Source organism: Mytilus galloprovincialis, chromosome 12 (genome assembly GCF_965363235.1).
Source record: "Mytilus galloprovincialis chromosome 12, xbMytGall1.hap1.1, whole genome shotgun sequence".
NCBI classification, from domain to species: domain Eukaryota; kingdom Metazoa; phylum Mollusca; class Bivalvia; order Mytilida; family Mytilidae; genus Mytilus; species Mytilus galloprovincialis.
The window spans coordinates 52,332,857-52,349,868 of NC_134849.1; the positions used below are offsets into that span (position 1 = coordinate 52,332,857).

The 17,012-nt window shown below is 31.3% G+C and overlaps 1 long non-coding RNA gene across 1 annotated transcript; it reads right to left on the minus strand.

Moving 5' to 3' along the window:
• Nucleotides 1-1,968: 1,968 nt before the first annotated feature.
• Nucleotides 1,969-10,681, minus strand: LOC143055479 (uncharacterized). The gene is made up of 3 exons (XR_012972045.1): nt 10,589-10,681; nt 4,498-4,656; nt 1,969-2,469 (listed from the first exon to the last, which is right to left on the minus strand). It is a non-coding gene; the product is annotated as an uncharacterized LOC143055479 (long non-coding RNA).
• Nucleotides 10,682-17,012: the final 6,331 nt, after the last annotated feature.

Genomic DNA, 17,012 nt, shown 5'->3' on the forward strand with positions numbered 1-17,012 from the left:
ATTATCAAGAAAATAAGTTTCCAACGTAATCTGGCAAAGTTGACATTATATGAACTGTGTTATTCTTATAAGTCCCCTTTGTTAATAGAGCTACTAACAATTTTACTTATTTACTAATCCCCAAAATTCAAACATTCAAAATATATAAAGTATTATCAAATTGATCAGCTGCAAGTTCAAAGCTAAGAACAATTTATTTTCGTCAAAATTGCTGCTTTATGCAAATACTCCAGATAAAAACAATAAAACATTTTCACTATCCTAAAACAGTTAAATGCAACTTTCATCAAAACCAAAGTTACATAGTAACTAGTAAATAAATAGAAAAGGCTTCTACTTTATATCCCTGTGCTGCATTCTAGGACTAAACGTGTATTCTATTTTACAATAAAATTTAAATGGCACAACAAGTGTCAGCTGTTAAAATATTACTTTTTTGTCGCATTTGATTGCAGTCTGATATCACAGAAAAATATTCTAGTTTTATATCCTTCAATTGAAAATAAAAAAAAAAAACAAATGTTTGCTTTTCTTAAAAGGGAGGCAAAAGATAATAGTACACAAACACAACATAGAAAACTAAAGACTGAGCAACAAAACACCTCAAAACTGGGGGTGATCTCAGGTACATCTATGCAACGGATATTCCATAACGGTCAACCAACTCGCGATGATGTCCGTAAAATTTACGAAAGGATTATGTCAACTTCACCACTTGGAACTCTTTGTTTGATAGCTTCCTTGTGAGAAGCAATCGTCTATCAAGGAAATCATAATAGGAAATATAAGCCCTGAAATATCGTATCAACTGAGAGATATATACTCCGTATGCAGGCGCTGCTTGAATGTTGCTACATAGAAATGAGAAGTTCACAATTGGGAAGCTGAAATCGTCTCTTTTGTCGTAAAGTTTTGTTTTCAACCGACCCTCATTGTCATTTTCTAGATGTAGGTCAAAATATGAGGCAGACTTAACTGTATCTGTTGTATGCTTTATCTCAAGTATGATGGGATATATGCGTTCAACGTAGTCACCATATTGAATTGATTATTGGAAGAACATCATCTATGTAGCGGAAGATAAAGTTAAAGAATACTGCTATTAACTTATTGTTTTTCGTCTCAAGAAGTTCCTGTATGAAGTCAGCCTCATATGATTAAAGAAACACGTCAACAGGATGAGGTGCACAGTTGGTACCCATGGGAATGTCGATTGTTTGTTGAAAAAACACGTCCTCCAAACGTTGTCAATCAAGAAATCAAGCACTTTAATAATGTCAGTTAAAGAGAAAGTTTTGTTTGAAGCAGAGTGATTTTTTACAAAGTTAGGTTTATTCCTTCTTAAGACAACATATTGTATCTACGTTTCCCATTCTTTGTAGGAAACAAAACAGGAACAACCCTTTCAATATGTCTTTTAGTCTTTTAGTTTGAAATGGGTTATACTTGTGTAAAGTATAGAAAAGTCAAATGGTTTAATACTGTTACAAGATGAAAGAGATTGTAGTATTCTAAAAGATCTTCGGAATTTTTTAGTATCCACATCTCATTCATGCTATCTCTAAGATAGGTAGTTTCACAATATTTGTGTAGCCCGGCTTTGATTGCTGATTAAATTGATGTAAATAGTTTAAAAAGAGGTTTCATGGAGCACTTGGAAGACCCAGCTACATACCGTTATTTTGTGAGGACACTTATGTAGTTTGGGTATCCTATGCAGTGATGGAGGATCAAGTTCTTCATCTTTGTTTGAAATTCCAAAAGAACATAGAACACACCTATGATTATCAAGATTTCCTCTTTAGTAAGTGTTCTAGGGATATATGTTGAGTTTCCAAGTGAATTGTCAATACCTAATTCATTTATCAAGCAGTTTATTTAATATGATTACAAAGTTTACATGTTTTCTAATAAGTGTATAACAACTATCAGGTAGTGTTATTTGATTTATAAATGTCTTTCTTAACTTCTTTTCTTCAAAGAGGCCAGTTTCAATTTATACAAGAAACATAGTAGGTGTAAATATACAACCGTATGAGGTATTATTAATAATATAGATGTTGTGGTAGAAGTCGGTATACTAATATCTTATTTTACATGATGTCTTTATCATGTTTTAGTTTCAACAACAGTGAATGATGCAATTAAAGATATTCAATATTGTAAGTGAATTTATGATCAATATTAAAAGGATGCATTATCATCATATATTTTTTTCATTCTTCACAACGCCAATTAACAAAAATCACCGATGTTCACATATGTAGCTGCAATTTCTGTCATCACCATTCGAATTCCACTTATTATCCAAATGATGTATCATTCTAAGCTGGTTTGTTGAATTTGATTTTGGTGCATTCGGGGCCCAGTTAAAGTATGTCATATGCGTTCCATCATTGTAAACCCATCCGTTGCCTGTGTTTTTACCCTGAATGCATGTTGCAACACTGTTTAAGTTCTTCTTGGCAGCTGTAAAATACCAAATACTCGAATATGAATATCTAAAATCACGATTAGGATTTCAAACATTTGCTGCAACGTTTGGGAATGATACATGTGAATATATTTTAGTCTAAAAAGGTGATTTGTAATTATAAAACTGAATGAAATGGATAAACATTAAAAAGTATTTTTAAGAATTATAGTAAACTGTTATCTTTCAAGAAATCATATTTACAAGGCCGATTCTGTTCAAAACAATACGCTAGCAGGTGATAAAACTGAGCTTGGTAAATCAGACTTTAATTTTTCTGTGAGATTTTCGTATCCCCTATTTTGCTTTAAAACACCAATTCACACAAATTTATTAGGCTCTTCCCTTTTGATCATCATATTGAGCATTTTTGTTCCTGATCATCATTTTGTTCAATGCTTCGTTCAATCGCGAGTAAATGAAAACAAAAGAGTAGATTCACAATGAGCCAGTATGTAATTAATAATTATAATGAACATGTGATGAAAAAGAAAAAAATTGTTCAAGTATTTGACAATTAAAATTCAACAGGTTTTGACACACAACAGAAATATTGCTGTTATGGGTATAAAGTACTCTTAGTATGAAGATCAATGCAGTCAGACGGCCTTGACCCCACATGCATTGAACACCATGATTTTTGTTAGCATGTGTATCTCAACTATATACATCTTGTATTACATATATATTTTGCTCGAAGGGTGTGCACTATAATTTGCAGGATGAAATATATTATTGAAATGCACTAAGCAAGGAAACACGACTCAAACCGGTGAAATATCATATTGTTGAAAGTATCAACAATGTCTTAAACAAACAATAGACAAATTCTCTATTGTTAGTCTAAATTTAAAAAAAGAAGATGTGGTATGATTGCCAATAAGACAACTATCAACGAGAGACCAAAATGACACAGAAATTTACAACTATAGGTCACCGTGCGGCCTTCAACAATAAGCAAAGCCCATACCACAAGGTCAGTTATAAAAGTCCCCGAAATGACACTGTAAAACAATTCAAATTGCATATTTTAGAGCATGAATGTTGGTTTTCAAAAATGATTCTAACAGAGTATAATTGTCGGTGCCTTATTTAGGTATGTATGTTAATATACGTTTACTGTTTATATTTTAAGAGATCACAAATTGACAGCAAACACAATGTGTCTAAACTGTCCTGTATTTTCTTCTTCGGATATTTGTGAAATTTGACCAAGTACAGTACCTGACTTATGGATTTATTATTCACCTCTTTTCATATATTTCATGAATAGTCTAACGAAGTTAAAATTCTTTTAACGTTTAATCTAGCATGTGATTTCTTTTTATTACAAGTATTTGCCTTTTAGTTGGTGATTGATAATATAATTACTTTCAAAATCGGTCATTTAAAAAAAAATCATTTCTGTAAATTCGTAAATTATTCATGTCTGATAAATTCATCATGTTTTACTTAATGTAATGCGTCGTTGTTCTCCTCTTATATTTAATGCGTTTCCCTCAGTTTTAGTTTGTTACCCCGATTTTGTTTTTTGCCCATGGATTTATGAGTTTTGAACAGCGGTATACTACTTTATTTACCCGAAACAATATTACGTAATTAGTAAAAAAAATAAGAAAACTTTCATGTTAATGAGAATAAACCTTTAGAACAGCTTCAGTTTGTATAGTTGAACAAAGACCTAAACATGCTAAACGATCAAATTGCTAAAATTCACCGAGCAGCTTAAAAAACAAAATGTGTTGATTTATGACCTGTTCCTGTTTCAAAGTATTTAGAATTATCTCTGGAACATCCCACACATTGAATCACTACTAGTTGTAACGTTATATGTTGTTTTATTCATATCAAGTTTTGCCCTTGAAAGTTGTATATGTACGGATTCCACGTAACTTTTCTTTATATATAGTAATTTCTTGTCTGGTTTTAAATAGAAACTTTTTACTCATAGTTAGGCTGACTATTTTTTTCAATGGATTTTTTTTAGTCGTAATAACATGTTTGCACCTTTTGATAAATAATACCTGTTACTAGATTGATATAGTTTTGCTTTTCTTCGGAATCAATCCTGATGAGATCTCCCGATGAGCATGTAATCTCTCTAGCCTTGACCTCCGATCCAAATTGGTAACATAGATCAAGTTGTCTGTAGTAGAAGAAATCACCTGGACAACGACCACTACCTAGTGAAAAAAAAACAACATCTAAATTAAATAAAAAATCACAGCATAGGCTTGTTCAAAGTTAAACAATAGCTGTTGAAAACACTACTAATTCATACCTTTCTTTGACTATTTATCTCGCTGTTGTTGTAGACTCCGTTTAATTTTCTTAGTCAACAACCTTCATGACTAGTCATCTGCCCCTAACCCTTTTAGATGTGTGTCTCCTAAGCTACAGAAGTTGGAATCTTTAATAAGTTTAAATAGTTCTGGATTTTTGTTTTACTTTAAAAGCTGTGTATACACAGTTTAATGATGATTTAAATATATTAGAAAAACAAAGGATATGGGGCATACATATATCATTGATTTCGTCCATCTATAATAAAACTGCTGTGTTGTAACATGTGTAACATTATATATAATTATATATAAAAAAAAGACTAGTAAAAAAAATGAGTTATGCCCTCTCATAATTGAACAAATCTAGACACATTCACGTTCATGTACACATGGAAATGTGGACCAAGTTACCACCAAGCATCAACAATAGTGCAAATATATTTGTTTGAAAAACTAACAATGGGAGGCAAATAGTTTGACCTATAATAAGCAGTCAGTAATTGAATTATCTATTAAGAAATTAAAATATTTCAAACATAAAGTCATAATTTTCCATTAAACTGACCAGAAAATATTAGTGATAAAAACAAGTACTTTAAATATAAGATGGTCTCTTTTGTGTGTCTATTTCATCCTGTATATATGGAGTGTATGCAGTACGGATATGTAGTCACTATGCTCGATTATATGTGGATACGATTAAATAATTAGATATACAAATCAAAAGCAATCAGTGTCACTCATTGAGTGATAAGTGCTTATCATATTCCTAGTTATATATGTTGGTTAGTTATACCGCTATAAACTTGGTATACCAGTTATAAGAAAGTTCACAATCTACCCCCAAATGCCGATACATGATGAGACACAAAAAAGTATATCCTGTTTTTGAGAAATATTAGCAATCTTATCTTTCATTATCTTTTTATATAAAAGTAAATTAAAGAATATGTCTTTTCAAGGTTGTTTCTCAAATTCTCGTATTAACTGAAAGGACTTCAGAACATAAAGAAATAAATCTGTATTTGCTTCACTTTGAATAACTTTAAAAATAATATTCTTCCATACACTTAATGTTTTTATTGTCGGAAAATCATATAAAGAGTATTAAAATATTATATATATATAAACAAAGTTCTACTTGGTATTGAGAAGATTGAAAAACTCTTTCCGACATTTTATGTTAAAACATAGATTTACTATTCAAATTTGACAAACACAGATATGAAAATGTATTGTAAAATAAACCAGTTAATTCGTAACTATAAATTTTACACGTATCTCAAAAGGGTTATCAAAAAAAGATTTGTTTTAGAATGTTGTTCTTGACAAAGATGTTTTAATATTTGTGAAGATATTTTAATATAACTTTATAGAATAAGAGATTCGACTTTAATTCATTCTCTTCCTAAACAAAGCTGTCTCTTTATTCTTGTTTTTATGTGTAATTTCCGATTTGTTTTTGCACTCTATCAATTATTTCCTCATATTTTTTTTTATCTTTATTAAACCTTTCCCCGTTGAATTCTTCGCCCCAAATTCTGTGTTTATATAATTGTTAACTATATCCTCTTTCTCTGGTGTTTAGATCCATTATTTTTTTTAAAAATTATTTTTCTCACTGCCAATTCTTTTTTAAACATTATACCTAATGAATTTGGGATTGTTTTTTCCACACTACTTGGATGACAATATATTGCATCTAAAAACTATTTTTCCTGGCTCTAGCTGAGTTTAACTGTTGTATAACGACAATTCTAATGCAACAACGTTTGTAACGTTCATTTTGATTGGATAACGTCACTTTCTTACATGGCATCAATTGACAATTGATGCTATGGGACGTACGCGCAAGCGCAGACGGCATATGACAGATTTTAAATACATGTTTTAACGTTGTTTTTTGTCCGTTTAATTAGAATAGAGATAACAATATTGTATTTTAAGCTCCGACGGCATCAATTTGGGATTTGATGGTCGCAAATACCCTTTTACTGTCTCTGCTAACACGTAGCCAGTAAACTTAATTTGCGACCACCAAATCCCCAATTGATACTGTCGGAGCTTCAAATACAATACAGTTATCTCCTAAATATCAATTGGATACTTGGCAAATTGTTTTAAATTTCATAATCGATATTAGTATAATAGATTCTAAAACAATCATCAATTAATCTTTTATAGAACATATATGTACAAATTAAGCCAATTGATCCTCCCATTCACGTGTGTATGCATAATTTAATAAATTGTTTCTTTATCAAATGAAAGAAAAAAAAATCAGTACCAATTTCACAGATTTTAATCAGAATGAGACCTTTTTGTTCATAATTTATTAAGCTTCTTTCTATGCTTTTATGCAATCTTTGACATTAATGAATTGACAAAAAAAACGCGCGTCTGGCGTACTAAATTATAATCTTGATACCTTTGATAATTATTGACTTTGTCAAAACAAAATACCATGATACAAAAATACTTGTAGTGTGGTATTATCATGTAACGAAATGTAAATATCTACGTGTCTTGATGAATTTGTTGCATGTTTTATGAAACTTTGTGACCCATTTTCTGCAATACCCCCAAATGTTTTAGTTTAAGACTAAGGTTCTGTATTGGTGTCCATATTAATAAAGCATGTAAATCCTTTTACGTCTATTAAGGATGTACTTAGGTGAGGTTTTGAAATTCGTGTCAAATGTTCGGACTCCTTGCTGTTTTTCCATGCAATACAAGGTAAAATATTTAACCCCATAACACCCATCTATTTTTTCATATAAGACTTAATAGGTCATGAAAGGTCATTTACCAAAAATTTAGAAGATTCTTGATTTTCTTTCTTTTGTTTTGAGACCAAAATAATATCAATACAAATATAAGGTAAAAGCCCGAGTCGGCCTTTTCCTGCCATATTTTAAATCCCAAATATCTCGAAAAGGAAGTCCATTACCTATCAATATTTTTAGCTTTTTTTATCCTTAAAGGATGCTCCTCCAGCTTAAAGTATCAATTCAAAAATCTTGATTTATTAATTTTCACCTAACCTCACTAAGTACATCCTTAACGTATTGCATTTTTAAAACTCATCTTTTTAATCTTAAAATTTTTCCATATGAGAGTTATCACCCAATATATTGGTTTGCATGATTTGATACTCAGAACCGTAAACGCTTCAGGTTTTCTTCAAAATGTTCATTTCTTCCTCAAGATAATCTATTAAATCTGGAATAAAGCACTCCGGTTGCACATAATAAACAACTAGTAATTTCTGTTTTGTCTCTGCTATGCGTGGTATGTTTAGATAAATCAGAAACTAGAGACATAAAGTATTTGAAATGACATCCAAGAACAGAAATTTGAGGTCAATTTACACCGATTCAATATACAGTGTACATGTCTTTGAAAAAATGATAAAATTGAGTCCTTTATCAAACGTCACAATGTGTTAAAAATACGTATGTGATAGTGTCATGAAAAATCAAATGATAACATGGAGATTTAATAATTTAAGTGCGTTAATAAAGGAGACTGCTGAAACAGAAAATATTATTACACTCTTATATAAAAGTAAAAGCCCGTGTACAGATCGTCTCATAATTATTATTCCTCTATGGCCCCACTTTCTCGTCACATACATGTTAAGTAGTATATCTGTTTTAAAAACAAATCCTTCCATTAGGAATTGGAAAAGGTTACAAATTACATAAATATCATTCAGAGTTATACAATTTAATTCACCAGATTTGAAATGGTAGGATTATTTAACTAAGCGCTGAATACGAGTTCTAACATTATAAGTTATCTACGTTCATATCCGTAGATATGGATATTTTAACACCATGAAGTACCCCAGTACACCATGAGGCGTAGCCGAAGGATATACAGGGTACTGGAGGGTGTTAAAATATCCATTTCTACGGATATGAACGTATATAACGAATTTATCCCCGGTCTTATTCCGAATCGAGCGAGTTTAGTTGAAATTGAAATTCGGGTACAAAGTGTTACATGAAAACAACGTTTTTTTTCATTATATAAATTTTTTTTATTGAAATTTGGAAATTTTACATATTTTTTACGGGGTGTTGGGCACAACCTTTGGTAGAACCTTACATGTAGTCAAATATAAGACGTTTTTAATACGGAGACAGAGAAACTGGATTGAGTCAAATTTGGCGCTTAATGTTGTGTGAGTTACGTAACAGATGGTGTGACGTCAACGTGGGTCATTTGAATGGCTAGGTCAGTAGTCCCATTCCTTGCAAATGTGGCAGTCAAATAATGCATTTAATGAAATGAGTGTAAATAATCGGCATAATAGGACAAATGCGTTAATGAATATTTAATTACAAACATCATGGATAATATACAGAATTCAATATTTCACAAGGAGCAATCATGGAACTAAGGAAAACTTGCGTGAGGTTCCCCGGGATAATGGTTAGCAACATCCGGGGATATGGGTTAGCAGCACCCAGGGGCTATGGGTGTTGTAACGACGTGCGTTAACCAATCAAAATCGTAGATATATACTAAGCCGAGGAGAATTATATATATAATTTCTTATATATACTCAAGATAACACATAAAACACTTACGATTTCGAGTGAAATAAATCTTCCATCCTGGTGCTGTCTTGGAAGGAGAGGTAAACAAGAATGGATCAGGGTGTAATATGCAGACCCATGTAACAGCATTGAAGAAAAAAGATACACAGCGAGCATTGAATAAACACATCAGGTCATTAAAGATTGCATATTTTGGCTTTAACATTGATTCACTGATAGGGTCTTTGCATCGGAACTAAACACATTTATTTCTAAAAAAACAGTTGTTGGCATGACACGGGTTATGTTCTTCTCATATATTTTATGATAGTATGATACTAAACCCCTAACGGGAGGGATTGTACCTGATATTCATATGATGAAGACATAATCTTTCAATCAGTTTAATTGAGGTCTGGAGCTGGCATGTCAGTTAATTGCTAGTAGTCTGTTGTTATTTATGTATTATTGTCATTTTATTTATTTTCTTTTGTTACATCTTTTGACATCAGACTCGGACTTCTCTTGAACTGAATTTTAATGTGCGTATTGTTATTCTTTTACTTTTCTACATTGGCTAGAGGTATAGGGGGAGGGTTGAGATCTCATAAACATGTTTAACCCCGCCGCAATTTTGCGCCTGTCCCAAGTCAGGAGCCTCTGGCCTTTGTTAGTCTTGTATGATTTTAAATTTTAGTTTCTTGTGTATAATTCGGAGTTTAGTATGACGTCCATTATCACTGTACTATTATGCATATTTTAGGGGCCAGCTGAAGGACACCTACGGGTGCGGGAATTCTCGCTACATTGAAGACCCATTGGTTGCCTTCGGCTGTTGTTTGCTCTATGGTCGGGTGGTTGTCGCTTTGACATATTCACCATTTCCTTTCTCAATTTTATTAAATTTTACATCATTGCACATTCGCCAACTGAAGTTGAAAGTAATGTTTCAGCAGCGTTAACATCTTCATACCTTTCATTAAAATCATGTCTGATATGGGCTGTTATTTCATTTATTCCGATGACCAGTGTCAGTGACGTTATGGAAATAACAATTACCGAGTAAAACAGCATATTTTCACAGTTCGTCTGTAAACTTTAGTTATATACAAATCTGATCTTGTTTTAAATATTTTTACCAATGATTCAAACACTGTTAAAGGTGTAATAGTTTTAATTACAAAACTGTTTACATATCAATGTAACGTTTAATATAAAAAGCAACGCATCTCCTTTATGATGATTACATTCTTCTCTAAGGGATAATTTTATTCAGAACTTACCTACAAAACAAGTGCTTCAGTTGGCCATGTGATCCCCTCAGCGAACATGATATATGTACATGAACATAATGCATCAAGTGTTTCCGGTTGATACCAAACAAATGTGGGAAACAGCAAATAAATCGTGTACTTTAATAACGTGATTATAAATAGATATATATTGAACTTTACATGTCATATTTGAGTAATGTAAACAAGTAAACAACAAAAGCTCATAAAATAACTAAAATAAACAATATGGTATTGATTTGTCGTGTTTCCATATTTCAAAGTTGAAGACCTCATATTAACTAGTACATTATTGTAAAATGATGCCATAGTTGTTTATCGATGCCAAAATTAGTAAATGTTTTCTAATAATAAACCAAAAACATAAAAAAGTAAAAGATTTGTTAGAAAACTATCACCAGCCTAGTTGTCAGCATTTCTGTGTTGACATGAGTTATCATTTATATGGTTATCATCATAAATGAAATGTTGATAAAATGTTTCGAAGTACTATGGATCTACAATCCAGGAATAGATGACCTTAGGCGGTAATTGACAACTTCTCTGGGAATTTTTAAGGTCTCTAACGTCTTTAACTTCGTATTTTATTTGGTTTTTTAACTTGTTTCGTTCGATAAGTCGTTTGCCGACGTTTCGGCTTATAAAAGATTAATCCTGGTATCTATGGTGAGTCCATCCCAGTAGCATTATCACATTTAGGTAAAGGTAAATATATATGTAAACATTCCAAAAAACTATTTAATGCTTCTTATAGTATCATACCAACACGTGCACAAAGTGTCAGTTGTTGATTTTAAAAGAATTAAAGCAGAATATCCAGTAGATGACCGTGCTTATTTAAATAATTTAAAACAATACTTTGTTGCTACATATTACGCTGGAACATCACCTGTTCACATCGTTGAAGTTTTCAAAATTCTATAGTCCATTACATATAGCATTATATATGTTTTTATTCAATTTAACATGGTCATTTTTTGATAATGAACATGGTGAATATTAAGAATGCGTTGGAATTTTCAATCAAATGATCATGTAATCACTTTTAGTTACTTTGACGTTATCATAACCTTTAATTTCAATCACGGAATATTACACGCTTCACTGTGGTCAAACGATTCATTCCCTTTAAGCTGAAAAGGAAATTTTAAGTTGAAACATTGAAAATCCGCTGCATTTGTTTGCACCTGTCCTAAGTCTGGAACCTGTTGCTTTGTTGATGTGGTTCAACGGTGTTTTTGTTTTTGTTTTTAATATAAAATAGACCTTTGGTTTTCCTATTTGTTATACACTAGTCATTTTGGGACCCTTTATAGCTTGCTGTTCGGTGTGAGTCAAGGCTGCGTGTAGTAAGCCGTACTGTGACCTGTACTTGCTTTCTTTTTTGTACATTGTGACTTGGATGGAGATTTGTTTTATTATCACACATACCATATGTTTTTATTTCTACTTGTATATATTTGGGAAAGCACTTCAGACGCACAAAATAAATAAAAGGTGTAATTTCGTAAAGTTTTATAATTTTACAACATTTGGTTAGTTGGGATAAACATTTAATTCTACTGCAATCAACAATAAATAATAGCATTTTTAGAAGTATTTATGAATAGAAATGAGATGCGAGAAGAATGCCGAGTGTCAAATTGAATTGTAAAGCTGAATTGAAGATCACGGTTTTACGCTTAAATTGGCTTCTGCGAACATAAAACATACGTTTTTTTTATTATAAAGATGTAATTCATTATTCATATATAATTTAAATGAATCGGTCATAGTTTTACCTTGAAAGGAAATCAATATTTTAAGATTGTATAAATGAATCATCAAATTTCATTTTCGTGTTCTTGATAGAATATTACAGTTGCGATAAATATCACTAAAACACAGGAGCTGGATTTGTTTCACGAAAACTAAGTGAAATGAAATAAAATCTAAAAGAAGGCATTATTTTCATTCATCAACACAGAGAGTGGTAAATTCAGTTCGCAGCCATTGATGGTTTAAATTGGAGTTGGTTGTTAGTATCTGTATGGCTAAATTAGAAACAAACATAAGTACTTGTATCTTAATTTTTAATACCTAAAACAATTGAAACAATAACACATACAGTTTTCTTCATGACAATTATAGTTATATAATGAATAAAGATATTTCGTGTATTACACTTAATAAAGTTTGATGTTTCGATACTTTGAAAACATAGGAATCAAACATGGTGGTCTAGATGAGAAAGCTAACTCAATAAAACTAACAAAAGATGTTGATCATTGCAAAGCACATAATTCCTAAAAATCGAAAAGGGAATTTGATAGGATTGATTTATTTAAGAAAGATGAGGAAGAGGAAGAGGAGGAAGGGGAGGTCGAGGAGGAGGAGGAGGAGGAGGAAATATTCTTACATCTACATTTATTTTTCAATACACAATGCCAGGAACAACATGAACAATTTCATATCAAAACGTTTATGATCAAGTGAAAAATAGATGATTCCCGAACATCAAACGATTTATTTGTAATGTGTGTGATGGGTACAGGCAAATAAACTTTTGTCCTTGAAAGTCAAATCATAGAATACATACATTACAATGTTGCCAATTTCAAAATATCAAATACAAAGTAATTTGAATTACCCTTTTTATTGGCAATTTTTATTAAAGAAACATTCTCTTGTTCTAAAAAATAGGTTTTCTCTAAGTTCTTTAAATTCAATGAGTGTTTGATAGTGTTATTAAAATGAAAACACATTTTAACTCACACAGAAGATTGGTTCTGACGGGACGGTATGTATATTTAGTAACGCTTCTTCCACTTCTTTATATCTTTCATCTGCTCAAATTTAATTCGTATTTGGAAGAGGAAAACTTCGCATTTTACTATTAGGACACCATTGTCCATTTCTTTGAGCATGAAAAGTGTTATGAAATGTTTATAATCGTGTTTGTGCTGCACCCTTAAGGCAATCATCGATATTCACATAGGTAACTGCACGTCTTTGTATCAGAGGTAATGAACCAATTGTAATTACTCTGTCTGATGATACGCAGGCGTTTTGCTGAAGACTTATTAGGCTGGCCTGTGCCCCATCTAAAATAAGTCATTGGAGTACCATCACTATATGTCCAACCATCTCCTGTATTAATGCCTTGTATACAAATTGAATTATCGTAAACAAGTCCTATGTCATCTGAAATATAATTGTTGATTTAAAAAAAATCTGGTATAAATACTAAGATAGGTCTCTTAAAAACTTTACATTCGAAATTAGTTCAATATTCAAATTTGTATTACTCGAACAGACCCTAGTAAAGTGAATCAAAGTATTTTCTAAACCTAATCGAAACACAGTTCAAATATATATTGAGACAAAGTTTAAAAACTATCCACAACATATGATCCGATTTGATAAAAAAAAAACAAATAAAAATATAAATCAATTGCTTTAAAAACAATTGTAAACGGTCTTTCCCCTCTTTGAAACATGATTGATTGATATGTGTGTGTTTGTTTGTTTGTTTGTTTGTTTGTTTGTGTAAGGGGTCTATAGTATTGTGTTACTGGAGAAGTTTCATGTTTAGTTTGGAAAGTTTTTATTTTATGTCAGGTCCAGCGCGCGACTCTCGCGCCAGATTTAGGAGACATCACGTGACGCGGGATTATAATAACGAAAACTTTTAGTACCTTTATTTCTCTTAGGTGGGGATGTTGAACAGACAACATGTATATAATAGAGACGGAATGCACACAATGTAATTTCGTTTGTCATTGTAGGAAATTGACATTTTGATCACAGTTCACGGGCAGTGCCTGCTTTGGATTTAATTCATCCGGTGTAACTTTAAAACACGTTTAATGATTATTTTCTTATAATATACATTTTTCAGCACCACTTTGTAACACGTATTAGTATTTCAATCTAGGAGCGGACATTTTATTGTAGGATTTTACTGAGATTTACGGACCTAGCAAGTGATTTTTACGGCATTGCGATTTCTTTTTTCTATGTAAATTCTTAAAAGGTAGCTACACAACGTTGTTTTATGAAATTTTAGTACATGTATGCCCTGCTGACTGAAAATTTTCAGATCGATCGGACTTGTTGTTTCAGAGTATAACTGATAACAAGCATGTGCATTTGTTTCAGAAGAGATGTAAGAACAATATTGAAATTCAATTCTTCTTGAATAATTGAGTGTATTTTCCTTCCATATTGTTTTAAATATTCTGTCATAAATAAACTGTCATACATATTGATTGATTGATTGATTGATTGGTTGGTTGGTTGGTTTGTTTGTTTATAACTTAAACACTTGGGATAGGTCTCTTGAAACAAGCGAAAACAAAAACCAAATGAGACCTTGGACCCCGTATTAAACACACGAGACGGAAACATGCATACATCCAATGTACGAGCTTTGGACACCGGTATACTACTGTCGTCTTAATTCATACATGACCATACGTATTTCTTTTCAGAATAGCACAAACAATCCGATGTTCATTTTCCGCGTATGATATCACATAATACAACTTAATATCGGATGGTTATTCTTCATCAGTAAGACGACGATTTCATTAGGTGCCCCTAGGAGCAGTATCTGCCTTCCCTTCCTGGAGCACCTGAGATCACCACCAGTTTCTGATGAGGTTAGTGCTTCTCATTTTTCAGTTTCATGTGTTATGTATTGTATACTGTTGTTTGTATTTTAGTCGTTTTTCGTGTTTTTTTGACATGGGATTGTCAGGTAGACTTCAAGTTTTGAGTTTGATATATGCATTTAAGCATGAAATCGTTGTGTTAGTACTTTTTTCTGTGTAGTGTTTTATTGAATATTCTTGTCGTCCTGTTTCTTGTGTCATAGTAATGCCTTTTCACCAACTTAGATTTTTGATTATTTACTCTTTTTCTTCATTTCATTCGGTTTATGAACTTAAAATATAAGATGCTAAACCCTATTCAAATTGATATGCTGCATTGTTTTATCTTCACCAGTATAAATCAATAAATGAACAGACCATTATATTTTTAAGAAGTGACTTCAGATTTCATTTATGATAATATTTGCATATTGCTTTATTAATCTGAGACTCCCAAGACATATATAATTTTGCTGTATACATGTATACATTTAGATCTTTCACTTAATATACTATATTTCTTTAATTCATTTTCTTTCAACTAAATTAATTGACTATGAAGTTTATTTCAAAATTTCAATTTCCGTGAAAAAAATCATTAGTATATATAAATCCTGTACATATAAATTCTGATAAAGAGATTCATTTTTTTCTGTAGATATTTCTAAACTCAAATGAAATTAAAACTACTTGCAATGTGATGGGAATAGAAATTCAATGAGGAAATCTGATTTATGCAAATATTTTAAAACTTTTATCCTCGTTTTTTGAAATTGTCCTGTTGCATTGAAAATTACAGTCTAATTTATTAAGTATTGTAGGTCAACTATTCACTACTGTCTTTATAAAATTAAACGAAAGTTTTAAATAATAAACAGGGAATCTAAAGACCGATTATATCTTTCAAATTCTTTAACTGACAAACACATTAAAATACAGCCAAAATCAATCATTGGCAAAAAATGATTGCAGTTACTAAGAGTGAGATCAAAGTAATTTACATAGTGATATAATGTATACCTTTCCTTCACTCCAATATATATGGCCGTAATCGAGATTAAAAATTTAGATAGTTATCTTTCAAATTCTTTAACTGACAAACACATTAAAATACAGCCAAAATCAATCATTGGCAAAAAATGATTGCAGTTACTAAGAGTGAGATCAAAGTAATTTACATAGTGATATAATGTATACCTTTCCTTCACTCCAATATATATGGCCGTAATCGAGATTAAAAATTTAGATAGTTACTTCATACATCGACAGGAAGACACGATATTGTACATGTCAAAGCCTACAAAAATGTTATGACAAGGGCCCCTTGAATTCGAAATATAACAATATTGTGATATACCAAATAACTTCCTTTGGATGTTTATAAGACATAAAGTCTATTGGGCAACATAATTCTTATTTTTGAATTTTTGTAATTAGCGCTTCAATCTTATTACAAACTACCAAATTAGTCTAATTTTGCGATCTTGTCATTAACATTTAGATATGAGCAACATTTTTATCAACAAAAAAAATGTTAATGTGTGTATTATTCACCGATTCAGTTGACTGTGTGAGATCTAGCAAACAAACACTCACATGTTTGATATATACATCAAGGCAAATCTCTAAAATACTAAAATTTACTTTGAATCTTAGATATTTGCAGTTTGAGCTGAATTTTCATAATAAACACTTTTAGTCAGAACTGGTAACTAAATTACATTTGTAATTGTGAAAGCCTCGAACGTTGGAAATTCGGAATTAATTGAGTGAAAGTTTAT